Source organism: Triticum aestivum, chromosome 6B (assembly GCF_018294505.1).
Source record: "Triticum aestivum cultivar Chinese Spring chromosome 6B, IWGSC CS RefSeq v2.1, whole genome shotgun sequence".
In the NCBI taxonomy this organism is placed as follows: Eukaryota; Viridiplantae; Streptophyta; class Magnoliopsida; order Poales; family Poaceae; genus Triticum; species Triticum aestivum.
Window position 1 is genome coordinate 523,598,591 of NC_057810.1, and position 14,604 is coordinate 523,613,194.

At 36.5% G+C, this 14,604-nt stretch overlaps 1 long non-coding RNA gene across 2 annotated transcripts; it reads left to right on the forward strand.

Moving 5' to 3' along the window:
* Positions 1 to 11,983: 11,983 nt before the first annotated feature.
* On the forward strand, positions 11,984 to 14,170 carry LOC123134354 (uncharacterized). 2 transcript variants are annotated; one of them, XR_006465619.1, is made up of 2 exons: positions 11,984 to 12,367; positions 13,938 to 14,170. It is a non-coding gene; the product is annotated as an uncharacterized lncRNA (long non-coding RNA). The 2 variants fall into 2 exon arrangements; XR_006465620.1 differs by having other exon boundaries at positions 13,941 to 14,170.
* Positions 14,171 to 14,604: the final 434 nt, after the last annotated feature.

Sequence of the window (14,604 nt, forward strand, 5' to 3'; positions counted from 1 at the left end):
CTGACTTTGTATCTCGTAGGTGCTCATAGGGGTAGCATGTGTGTGTGCGCGTTCATAGGGATGAATGTATGTGCGTGTATGTGAGCATCATTTTTTGACAAAGGGTGGATTTTATTGGATCAAAATGGAGCATCAAGAGGATACAAACATAGTGAACACACACCCAGCCTCTTGATATATTTCATTCTATTATATTATCAACTTTATATACTTCTTCTAGCAATTTAAATTATAATTATGGATTAACCGATTAATTTAGTGCTTAGTGCCAGTTCATGTTTTCTACTTGTTTCTAGTTTCGCAGGAAATGAACATCTACGGAGGTCAAAATCACTTGAAGATTTAATACAATTTTTTGGGCAACACAGGAAGCTTCGAGAGAAACCGAGACGAGTAGCTAGGGGCGAACACAGCCGCCCTGTGCGCCCTATGGGTGTCATCTGGCCGCGTGGGGACCCCTACACCGCCTTAGCCCAATTCCACCGCTAAAATTCTCTATAAATACCTAAACCCTCCTCCATATTTTCAGAAAAAAATTATCGCCTTTGGAAGGTCCTATTTCGTGATGATACCATCTGGAGGCCTATTCTAGAGCTCCACTTGAGGGGAAGCCATTGCCAGAGCCATCTTCGTCAACCTTGCCGCTTCCATGACCATGTGTGAGTTGTTCCATTAGGACCTTAGGGTCCATAGTAGTAGCTAGATATTCCCTCTCTTTTTTTGGTTCTTCAATACCATATTTTCGTGCATCCTCTCACATGATCAAGAACAATTCGATGTAATTGGTGGAGAGTTTGTTGCGACATGCTGAGTTGTCACTTTATGATCAGATTGTTCATTGAAATCAGTTGAATCTTTTGAGGCTTATTTGTAGTATAATTAAGTAACTTTGCATGCTCTCTGATCTATCTATGTTCTTTGTCCAAGTTCGATGGGTTTTTCTTCAGAGGGAGTGGTACTTTGTAGTGGGTTCAATTTTGTGGTGCTCTAACCCAATGATAATAAGGTCCAAGACATGTATTGTGTGGTTGTCATTAAGGATAAAATGACAGGGTTTTGTCATGTTGGTTGACTTCTTCCTATTTACATTACGTCATCTAGCTTATTGTGATACTCTCTTTCTTGGAAACTTAATACTTGAGATGCATGTTGGATAGCGGTTTTGGCGTGGAGTATTGATTGCCCTTTTCGTGATGTCCTGTATCCGCGTCAGTATTTTCCCCGAAGAGTAAGGGATGATGCAGTACATCTAAGTTAGGTAGATCCCTTAGTTATGGGACCAAGGTTATCGAACTAGTAGGAGAACCAAGCAACACTATGTAAATAGTACCTGCACACAAACAACAAATACTTGCAACCCAACGCGAAAGAGGGGTTGTCAATCCCTCTCGGGTAAAAGATTGGTAGATGCAAATAAAATCCAGTGAGGTATTTTTGGGTTTTTGGTAATATAGATCTGGAAATAAAAGATGTAAATAAATAAAAAAGGCAAATAGCAATATAGATCTGAAAATATGTGATGAGAAAATAGACCCGGGGGTCGTAGATTCCACTAATGGCTTCTCTCGAGAAACTAGCATATGGTGGGTGAACAAATTACTGTTGGGCAATTGATAGAACCTCAAATAATTATGACGATATCCAGGCAATGATCACTATATAGGCATTATGTTCAAGATTAGTAGACCGACTCCTGCCTACATCTACTACTATTACTCCACACATTGGCCACTATCCAGCATGCATCTAGTGTATTAAGTTCATGGAAAAACGGAGTAATGCAATAGGAACGATGACAAGATGTATACGAGATCTATTCATGTAAGAATAGCCCCCATCTTATTATCCTTAGTAGCAACGATACATACGTGTCTTGCTGCCCCTTCTGTCACTGGGAAAGAACACCGTATGATCGAACCCATCACAAAGCACCTCTTCCCATGGCAATAAAAATCAATCTAGTCAGCCTAACTAAATCGAAGATTCAAAGAAGAAATACGAGGCTATAAGTAATCATGCATATAAGAGATCAAAGAAACTCAAATAACTTTCACGGATATAAATATCTGATCATAAACTCAAAGTTCATCGGATCCCGACAAACACACCGCAAAAAGAGTTACATCAAATAGATCTCCAAGAGACCATTGTATTGAGAATCAAAAAGAGAGAAGAAGTCATCTAGCTACTGCCTACGGACCCATAGGTCTACAATGAACTAATCACGCATCATCGGAGAGGCACCAGTGAGGATGATGAACCCCTCCGTGATGGTGTCTAGATTAGATCTGGTGGTTCTGGAACTTGTGGTGGCTGGAATTGTGTTTCGTCGACTCCCCTAGGGTGTTTGGATTTTTGGGGTATTTATAGAGCAAAGAGGCGGTGCAGGAGGCCAACAAGGTGCGCACAACCTACTAGGGCGCGCTTGGGCCCCCAGGCGCGGCGAGGTGGGTTGTGCCCCCCTCGGAGCCCCACTCTAATACTTCTTTGGCCCAATAGGTGTCTTCTGGTCCAGAAAATTTCTCCAAAAATTTTGCTGCATTTGGACTCCATTTGGTACTGATATTGTGCGAAGCAGAAAACAAGCAAAAAACAACAATTGGCACTAGGCACTATGTCAATAGGTTAGTCCCAAAAAATGATATAAAGTTGCTATAAAATGATTGTAAAACATCCAAGAATGATAATATCATAACATGGAACAATAAAAAATTATAGATACATTGGAGATATATCAGCATCCCCAAGCTTAATTCCCGCTCGTCCTCAAGTAGGTAAATGATAAAAACAGAATTTTTGATGTGGAATGCTGCCTATCATGTTCATCAGATTCTTTCTTTTGTAGCATGGACATATGGACTTTTATACGGTTCAAAGCAATAGTCTAGTTTTGACATGAAGATTTCAATACTCAAGCATATCAATAAGCAATCATGTCTTTCAAAATATCAACACTAAAGCAAGTTGTCCCTAGCCCATCATGCTCAATCATCGATCCATTCAGGAAACACACTCGCATATTAGCTACATCCAATGCTCAAGTACGATCTTAGTGCCCCTTAGTTGGTGCTTTATAGGAGAAGATGGAGACTCAAATAAAACTAGAAATTGCATAAAGTAAATAGAAAGGCCCTTCGCAGAGGGAAGTAGGGATTTGTAGAGGTGCCAGAGCTCAAAGCTTAAAAATGAGAGATAAAACATTTTTGGTGGCATGCTTTTCCTGTCAACGAAAACGACCAAGTAGTTTCCAATACTTTTCATGCTAGATATATCGTAGGCCGTTCCTAGACAGAAATAAAGTTTATTTCTTTTTCCACCATACTTTACATTCCACAGCTAGCCGTATCCACGGGTGCCGTCCATACCAACACTTTTCAAGGAATTTATTATTTGACAACATAAAGTAAATTCTTTTTCATTTCAGGACTAGGCATCCCTAATACCTTTGCCGTACTCTCGTGCAATGACAAGTGAATAAACACTCATCTTGAGAATAACACATCTAGCATGGAAAAATATCAGCCACCCCTACCGTTTCATGAGCGGTACGAGCACACAAAAGGGGAATTTATTTTGAAAATTAGAGATGGCACATACAAATTTGCATACAACGGAACGGAAATACCACATATAGGTAGGTATGGTGGATTCATATGGCAAAACCGGGTTTAAGGATTTTGGATGCACAAGTAGTATTTCTACTTAGTACAAGTGAAGGCTAGCAAAAAGATTAAGAAGCAACCAACCAAGAAACGAAAAATCACATAAGCGAGCATTAAGCATAACTAACACCAAATAATGCACCACAAGTAGGATGTAATTTCATTGCATAATTATTGACTTTCATGCTTGCGTAGGGAATCATAAACCTTAACATCAATATTCTTACAAAAGCATAATTACTCATGAACATGACACACATATTAGTATCATCATATCTCAAAAGTATTACTAAGAATCAAGTTTATTTTGTCCAATGATCTTCATGAAAGTTTTATCATATCCCTCTTGAATATCTATCACTTTGGGACTAGTTTCATATGTTGCTTTTGCTTAGCTCAAACAAATTTAAGTGAAGAACATGAGCATAAAGATTTTCCTCTATCAAAATAATATAAGTGAAGCATGAGAGCATTTCTTCCAAAATATTAAAGCACGCCGTGCTAAAAAAAGATATAAGTGAAGCACTAGAGCAATTCCATAGCTCAAAAAATTTAAGTGAAGCATAGAACAATTCTAATAAATAATAGCATAATTTTGGCTCTATCAAATAGGTGTGTCCATCAAGGATACTTGTGACAAACTAAAATGCAAAACAAGCAAAGACTCATATAATACAAGACGCTCCAAGGAAAACTCATGATATGAGACGAATAAAAATATAGCTCCAAGTAAAATATCGATGGTCGTTAGAAGAAACAGGGGAAGCCACTCCGGGCATCCCCAAGCTTAGTTGCTTGTTCATGCTTGAATATTATCTTGGGGTGCCATGGGGCATCCCCAAGCTTAGGCCCTTGCTTCTCCATATTCCTTCATCCATCATGATCTCACCCAAAACTTGAGAACTTCAATCACACAAAACTTAACAAAACCTTCGTGAGATCCGTTAGTATAAAAAAGAAAATCACTACTATAAGTACTGTTGCAAACACATTCATATTTTATTTTTGCATTATATATACTGTATTCCAACTTTACTATGGCTCATACCCCCCGATGAAGTCCATAGATTCATCAAAATAAGCACACGACACAAAGAAAACAGAATATGTCAAAAACAGAATAGTCTGTAGTAATCAGGGAACTCGTATACATATGTAACTCGAAAAAATATAAATTTTTTGGATAATGTGTGCCATTTGTATATCAATCTTATGTAAACAATTCAGAGCAAAAGCACGTTTCTGTGATTTATGAAAATTATTTTACTGAGTGCAAAAGTTTCTGTTTTTCAACAAGATCAAGTCAACTATAACCCAACATTATCCCAAAGGTTTAGCTTGGCACACAAACTAATTAAAACATAAAACACATCTAATCAGAGGCATAAATGTGCAAACACTCAAGAACACAAAGGAAAAGGTGAAAATTAATTTTATTCATTGGGTTGCCTCCCAAGAAGCGCTATTGTTTTATGCCCCTAGCTAGGCATAATTCGTAGATTCAAGTATTGTCATCTTTGGTTCTAGATCCATAGGATGCCCTCATGATTGATTCATATGGTGGCTTAACTGTTGTTCTAGGGAAGCGTTCCATACCCTTTCTTAGTGGAAATTGGAATTTAATATTGCCTTCTTTCATACAATCACGACACCTATAGTGCGTAAAAACGGTTTACCAAGAATAATTGGACAAGACGGATTGCAATCAATATAAAAAACAATAAAGTCTATGGGAACATAATTCATATTTGCAAGAATAAGAACATCATTAATTCTACCCAAAGGCTTTTTAATTGTAGAATCCGCCAAGTGCAAATTTAAAGAACACTCTTCAATATCAGTAAGACCAAGCACATCACATAAAGATTTCGGAATTGTGGAGACACTAGTACCCAAATCACATAAAGCAAGACACTCATAATTTTTAATCTTGACTTTAATGGTAGGTTCCCATTCATTGTGTAATTTCCTAGGAATTGAAATTTCTAATTCCAAATTTTCTTCAAAAGCTTTCATCATGGCATCAACAATATGTTTAGTAAAAGCTTTATTTTGTTCATAGGCATGAGGTGAATTTATCATGGATTGCAACAAACAAATACATTCAATCAAAGAGCAACTATAATAATTAAAGTCTTTGTAATCCAAAAGAGTGGTCACATCACTAGTTAAAGTTTTGACCTATCCAAACCCACTTTTATCAACTTTTTTCATCAAGATTTTAACCCTCCGAATTATCGGGATGCCTTCTAACTAAAGTTGACTCTTCTTCAAACCCTTTATCATAAATTTTAATCTTACTAAATAAGGAATCAATAGAAGAAACACCAATCACTTTAATATCTTCATCATTTTTATGAAAGCAATCGCTAGAAAACGCTTTTTCTAAAAATCCCTTTTAGCTCTTAGCAAGCGGTTCTTTTCTTACTTTCATCCATAGAAACATATAAAGCTTTAGTTGATTCATCAACCTTGGGTACAAATGCTTTCAACTTGATATTTTCCACATCATGGGAAATTCTATCAATGCTTCTAGACATATCATCAACTTTTTTTCAAGTTTTCTTCTATCGTAGTATTGAAAACTTTTTGATGATTGATAAATTCTTTAATATTATTCTCAAGATCAGAGGTGTTCCTATTATTACTGTAGGAAGAATTACCATAGGAATTACCATAATTATTAGAGGAATTTCCAGGAAAAGGCCTAGGATTAAAATTACCACTATAAGCATTGTTATTGCAATTGTTTCGCGAGATAAAATTCACATCTACGACATAACTATTTTGCTCAATCAAAGTAGACAAAGGCACATCATTAAGATCAATAGGATTATTTTTACTAGCAACCAATTTCATAAGAGCATCATCCTTTTCACTCAACGTGCTAATTTCTTCAACCGAATTAACTTTTTAACTAGTAGGTGCCCTTTCGGTATGCCATTGTGAATAATTTGCCATGATATTATATAGCAATTTAGTAGCTTCTCCCAAATTAATGTCCATAAAAGTACCACCGGCGGCGGAATCTAAAATATTTCTAGAGACAAAATTCAATCCCGCATAATTTTTTGTATGATCATCCAAAGATTTAAACCATGAGTAGGACAATTTCTTAGCATCAATTTCATTCTTTCCCAAGATTGAGCAACATGCTCATGCTCAGGTTGCTTAAAATTCATGATCTGTGTTCTAAGGGAAATAATTTTCGCTCGCGGAAAATACTTAGTAATGAAAGCAACTTTGCATTTATCCAAAGAATCGATACTATTGTGAGGCAAAGAAGAAAACCAAATTCTTGCACGATCTCGCAAAGAAAACGGAAATAATTTCAACTTCACAATATCATTTTCCACATCTTTTTTGTTTTCCATATCACATAATTCTATGAATGTGTTAAGGTGGGACACAACATCCTCATTAGGAGTACTGTAAACTAATCTTTCATAACAAGATTCAACAAAGCGGCATTAATATCACAAGATTTCGCACTAGTGGCGGGAGGAGCAATCGGAGTGCTAATAAAATCATTATTATTGGTATTGTGAAAATCACACAACTTAGTGTTTTCTTGAGTCATCGTGACTACGCAAACAAGATTGCACACAAAATAGATCTGACGAGAAAAACAGCGAACGAAAAAGAGGGCGAATAAAACGGCAATTTTTTTATGAAGTGGGGGAGATGAAAATGAGAGGCAAATGTCAAATAATGTAAATTGCAAGGATATGATATTTTTGATTAGGAACGATGATGTCTCCCCGCCAACGGTGCCAGATCTTATGATCCTCCCTTTTTGTGATGTCTTGTATCCATGTCAGTATTTTCCCCAAAGAATAAGGGATGATGCAGTACAACTAAGGTAAGTAGATCCCTTAGTTATGAGATCAAGGTTATCCAACCAGTAGGTGAATCAAGCAACACTATGTAAATGGTACCTACACAGAAATAACAAATACTTGTGACCCGACGTGAAAGAGGGGTTGTCAATCCCTCTCGGGTAAAACATTGGTAAGGTGATAGATTGGTAGATGCAAATAAAATAAAGGCAAATAAAATTCAGCGAGATATTTTTGGGTTTTTGGTAATATAGATCCGAAAATAAAATATGCAAACAAATAAAAAGGATAATAGCAATATAGATTTAAAAATATATGATGAGAAAATAGACCCAAGGGCGGTAGATTTCACTAGTGGCTACTCTCGAGAAAATAGCATACGGTGGATGAACAAATTACTGTTGGGAAATTTATAGAACCTCAAATAATTATGACGATATCCAAGCAATGGTCATTATATAGGCATCACATCCAAGATTAGTAGACCGACTCCTGCTTGCATCTACTACTATTACTCTTCACATCGACCGCTATCCAGCACGCATCTAGTGTATTAAGTTCATGGAGAAAGGAGTAATGCAATAAGAATGATGACATGATGTAGACGAGATATATTCATGTAGGAATACCCCCCATCTTGTTATCCTTAATAGCAACAATACATACATGTCTTGCTGCCCCTTCTGTCACTGGGAAAAAAACACCGTACGATCAAACCCATCACAAAGCACCTCTTCCCATGGAAAGAAAAATTGATCTAGTAGGCCTAACAAACCAAATATTCGAAGAAGAAATATGAGGCTATAAGTAATCATGCATACAAGAGATCAAAGAAACTCAAATAACTTTCATGGATATAAAGATCTGATCATAAACCCAAAGTTCATCGATCCCAAAAAACACACCACAAAAGGAGTTACATCAAATAGATCTCCAAGAGACCATTGTATTGGGAATCAAAAAGAGAGAAGAAGCCATCTAGATACTGCCTACGTACCTGTAGGTCTACAATGAACTACTCACGCATCATCGGAGAGGCACCAATGAGGATGATAAACCCCTCCGTGATTGTATCTAGATTGGATCTGGTGGTTCTGCAACTTGCAGTGGCTAGAATTGTGTTTCGTCGACTCCTCTAGGGTTTTTGGATGTTCGGGATATTTGAAAAGCAAAGAGGCGGTGCAGGAGGCGGCCGAGGTGGACACAACCCACCAGGGCGCGCCTGGGCCCCCAGGCGTGCCCAGGTGGGTTGTGCTCCCCTTGGAGCCCCCCTATGGTACTTCTTTGGCCCAACAGGTGTCTTCTGGTCTAGAAAAATTCTCCAAAAAGTTTTGCTGCATTTGGATTCCATTTGGTCCTGATATTCTGCGAAGTAAAAAAACAAGAAAAAAACAGAACCTGGCACTCGACACTATGTCAATAGGTTAGTCCCAAAAAATGATATAAAGTTGCTATAAAATGATTGTAAAACATCCAAGAATGATAATATAATAGCATGGAACAATCAAAAATTATAGATACGTTGGAGACGTATCAAGTATTAGTATTAGATGAAGTTGGATTAATGGTCTACTTATTGTGGATGTAATGCCTATATGAGATTATGTCATGAATGATCATAGTCATGAATATTGCAATATGATCAATTGCCCCACTGTAATTCGTTTATCATGATACTTGTTGTTTTTGAGAGAGATGCCACTAGTGAACTTATGGCCGCCCAGGTCTATTCTCCATTACTGAATTTCTACACAATTTCTCCTCTTATCCATGATGCTACTTTGCTACTATCTATCTCTATCATTTGTGTTTAATCTTGCAACTAGCAAGACAAGGGGCTTGGCAACTCTCTTGATGTGTTGGGTGCAAGTTTGTAGTTGTTTATGCACAGGTGCTGCTCACATTGCTATCTTGGGAGACTTGTACTAGACTGATAACGTTAGTTCTTAACGAGGGAAATATTTTTGTTGTTGTTCTTCTTCACCCTCTTCTTTGGGGAATCCCAACAACTCCTACTAGAGTAAGCAAAAGATTGTTGGTGCCGTTGTCAGGGAGTGTTCTACTATAAAATTAGGTGCCTTCACACAAACTCATTACTTTCTTGTTCTTTATCTTGCCTAGTTATGTTAACTTATAGCCAAAAAAAATAAAAGTAATAAAAATATGGATCCTTATCCACTAGCTGGACTTATCAAAAATTCTGCTTATGATAAACCAATGGCTAATGATGAAGAAAATGCTATTGAGGTAATTGCTTTGAAAGAAAATATGAAGTTGAGTGCACTTCTTTATCTTTATAAGGCTTTTCTTCAAAATCTTGAATCTGATAATTGTTATGAATTGTTAGAAGAAGAGTTTTATAAAGTGATTGATGAGACTTCCTTGAATGATAAGCATGAGTGCAATGTTGTTATTATGTATTCCATGTATATCAATTGTGCTAATGATTTGCAAAGCTGTAAGCTTGGGGATGAGGGGTTTGATGAAAGTGATCTTTTCCCCCCTACTAACTAAGAGGTTATGAAATAAAATGCTATTATAATATGCTCATTGAATGAAAATATGACTGGAATAAAATCACAATCCTTATGATTCAAGTGATGAAGATGACACAGTTGATGAAAATATTGCTTTTTATTGTGACACTATGTCTGTAGGCACTATTGATGATGATTTTGTTATGCATACTATGTTTTATGATGATCATGATTGGGGAATTAATTATGATCCTTCTTTTGATCTTGATAATTTATTTGAGCCTGCTGATAAATTTATTACTTTAAATAATATTTGATACATTATTGAAAGTGGGCTTGGAAGAGTGCCAAGTTTAGATAAAATAATCCCACATGGTCGGAGAATATTCAATCTTATGATTTTTTGATAAAAGTGGGTTTGAAGAGGTCATGGCTTCAGTTGATGTTAACCCCGGTATCTTGTAAGATTACAAAATTTGCATGCATGTGGATCGAAAAGACAATTTTTTATGTGATAGCTATATTATTAAATTTGATTGTGATCCTATGTGTAATTATCATGAGAGATGCAAGCATGGTTATAGAAATCTTCATGTTACTAAGTTACCTCTCTTTAGGTTAGCATTGTTAATATTTCATTCTTCACTCTTGATTATGCTAGGTATTGGTTGCCTTAATAATTTATTTTACTTATAACGTGCTTGTTACATGCTATTGATGCTCTCTTTGTGTTTCAATTCTTGCCTTTATGTGAGCATCATTAAAATCTCAAACCTATTATTAATGGCTATAAAGAAAGAGCTTGTGGGAGACAACGCAAATTTTGTGTGTCAACATGGTTATTTCTACTATAGTAATTATGTTTGTATTTTGTATTTTTTATTTTGTGACAAGTTGAGCCTTTGAGATGTTGCAATTGCATATTGGTTAGGTTCTATGTAGGAACTGAAGATTTTACGCCTAGTATTTGAATTTTTATTCTGCACCAAAATGTGAAAAAATCTTCAGATTTTACACAATACTGCATTTCAAATTTCTGTAATGTCCTAAGTTTTTAGATTATTCAGAATTACAAAAGTATGATTTTTAATTAGATCTTTACAGACTGTTTTGTTTTTGGCAGATTGTTGTTATGTTTTAATTGTCTACTTGTTTAAATGTTTTCATGGCTTATATGGGGATATACATTATGGAAATGATAGGATATATTAGCCATTACATGTACATAAATATGCATCTCCTCTTGATAGTACATGATTTGAAGATTTATTTTTATATGTACTAACCTATCTCACGAGTTCTGTTGAGTTTTATGTGGATGGAGTTATTAAGATCGAGGGGAGACATTGATATGAGAGGAACAAAGGGCGGCAAGAACCTCAGCTTGGGGATGCACAAGGCACCCCCAAGGTAATATCTATAGGAGGCTCAAGCGTCTAAACTGGGGATTCCTCGGAAGGCATCCCCTCTTTCGTCTTCAATAACTATCAATATGTCTCGGTTGGACCTATGTATTAATTTGTTCACATGATTTGTGATTCGATTGGAGCTTCTTTTGCTTTTTTTGGATGTTTGTCCATACAATCGTTATATTTTGATCACACTTCTTGAAGAGACACACATCGGTCATATACTTATAGAATGCTCATTTGCTATTCACTTATATCTTTTTGAGTTGAGGCTTTTATAGAATTTGCTCTTGCACTGCACTGAGATATGTTGGAGCATGCCGATAAATTATGTTTTTGTACAAAATATTAGGACTCTCTTGCCTCAATTATATCTTTTTAGAGTGTTGAATATTAAATGGAAATTTGCATGAATTATGTGTTGGTTCTAAAAATAATAGGTACTCCCTCCGTGCGAGAAAGCTTGTCCCACTGGCCTTTTTGCAAAAAAACCTCGAAGTTTGTCTGACCAAACCCTCAGTCCATCCCCTTCACTCGCGGGTGCAGCTCTTCTCGCATATCTCCCTCGTGATGCTCCACCGCTCACCCGTGACGCCAGCGACACCGTGTAGCTCCAACAGGACACGTCGCTGCACCACGCATCTCAACAGCTCCCCCGTGCAGCTCCACCGCTCCTTCCTACCCCAAACCCACCTTTCCCCATTCCCCTTTCTTGAGTCCCTCATTATTGCCGTGTTAAGGAGCGCCGCCAATGTTCACCAACGAGCGCCGCCACGCCCATGGAAGTAATCTGCTCCATCGCTCCCCTCTCCTTTCCTTTGAGTATTCTAACAGATCGACCTCTTGCAGCAGAGCATCTCTGTCGGCTTTCCGTCGCCCGCCGCCTCTCCAACGCTGCCTCATCCGACATCCTCTTCCCTGCATCTCAAAGCGCACGCTATCGACCAATTCACATTGATGGCGCCACTGTCCCACGGATGGTTAGAACGGCACGCATCTCCATCCTCTCCTGACAGTGATCAATTCAGTTCCACTTTTCCCAATTCCATTACAGTGTTGATTTGTGTTGTGTTTACTAAAAATTAATCTTTGGTATGATGTCTGTTGTGTTGTCCACTAAAAAAGGTAATCTTTGGTGTCATAATCTTCAATAAACTAGAGTAAATGTGCATGAATTGTTTATGAATTGTGTTACTGTCAATATGACAGTAAACTGGGTCAATTTTGGTACTGTAGTAAATGTTCAGTGTGAATCCAGCTACTCGCCCATGTTCTGGAGTAAATGTTCAGTGTAAATGTTCTCTCTAATGGAGTGAGAAATCTTTTGCAAGAAATCTCTATAGTGGAGTGTAAATTTTCAATGTTTTTGATGTTATCAGAAATCTTTCATTTTTCTAGTGTTCTGGCTTGGATGATACAGTACCTAGCAACTAGAAAATGTTGTACTCCTGAAAACAATTTAGTTTGATCAAAATGGATCATGGAAGTAAATGAGCATAATGCTTAATTTTTGTTTAGAGCGGAATGTTTCAAGCAGAACATGAAACAAGATGCAAGAAGCTTCAGACTAATAGCAGTCAATGCAAGATTGTTCACTTAACTTCAATGTACAATAACTTAAATTCAGCCCCTCTTTTTAACAGCGTTGTAGTATCAATTTCCTCTAATGGGCCCTCTTCTAGAATGTGACTAATGGAAGTATACTTTGTGTCTAATTGGAACTGATTCTGGATGCACTTTCTTCTTTCTTCTTTCTAATGGTTGTTCCTATAGCAATAGATCTGCATTTACTAAAAACAAACTTGATGTACTAAAAATAAACTTGGGCATTGTTTACTGAAAATAAACAACAACAGATCATTGTTCTACATTTACTCTACATTTAATGATCATTGTTCCTATAGCAGTTTGCTCTATATTTATTAAAAATAAACAACAATAGATCACATGTTCCTGTAGCAATTTTAGTTACATTGAAGGTTTTGAGACATTGCTGTTTAGACAACAACGAAAAAAGCAGGAGAAATTTCTGATCATTTTATTTTACTTTACATGATCAGAGAATATGTTCATTTTATTTTACTGCACATTGCTTGCAACCTCCTCTTACTCCTATGCCTTGTAATATGCTCATATAAATAGCTCTCCGCTCACATTAGTACTGAAAATTATTCATCTCATCTCTTTGGGGCAAATTCAACATTTATTTGGAGGAGTAACCTTGCCTCATCAATGTGAGATAAACACCTTTGTCTGTAATAAACTTGCAAGACAGTGGTATGGGATATTTTCAGTAGAATCAGTAATGGAGATAATGGATAGTGCAAAGGCCAATATGATCTTCTTATTTAACTAATCATCAAAACATACCCTAGTTAGTCTTGAGGAATCTGCTGGAATCATATTGCTTGTTTCCAAAATAATATTGATTGTGCACTAAAAATTGATTGATTGTGATTGCTTTCAGCAAATTTAGATATGTTTATTTGTTGTTAGAAGAATCTTTGACTAATTACAAGACATATTCCTGATATGTTATTTTGTTCATAGCAGGTACCCTAGGCTCTGTTGGTTTACAAGGTCAAGTTGGTTTCTTCAGTGAGGAGGGGAGAGAAAAGATTACTACATCTGGAAATGGAGGTCAGCACCATCTACAGGACATGAGGAGTACTTTGGCGGTTTTAGCTTGTTCTGGGAAGTTAGCTTGATAGTTTAGCTTGTTTATGGAGTACAAGTTCCTGAATATTATTACATGATCTAGCAACATGAGCTTCCTTTTTCAACATGACCTTTCGGGTGTATTTTTTGGATGAAAAAGTGATGTGATACCAGGAGTACACTGCCTTCCTTTTTCAAAGATGACATATTGTTTGTGTTGCCTATTTGTGTTCAACTTTAAAATAAATAAAATCAAATAAATACAAATAAATTAAATTAATCCAAATAAATCAAAATAATTCAAGTAAATCAAAATAATCAAAATAAATCAAGTTGATCCAGTAATTCAAAAAATTCAAATAAATCAAGCTAATCCAAATAAAATCAATTAAACCCAAAATAATTCACAGGACATTCCAATAGACCAATTTAATCCAATTATCACATCACATACACAAGACAGATGACATACACCTATTCTTTCTTTTCCTTTCTCTCTCTACTCCTTTCCCTTTCCTTTTTTCAATTCCCCTTGTTCGTTAATTCCCTTCGTGTCAGC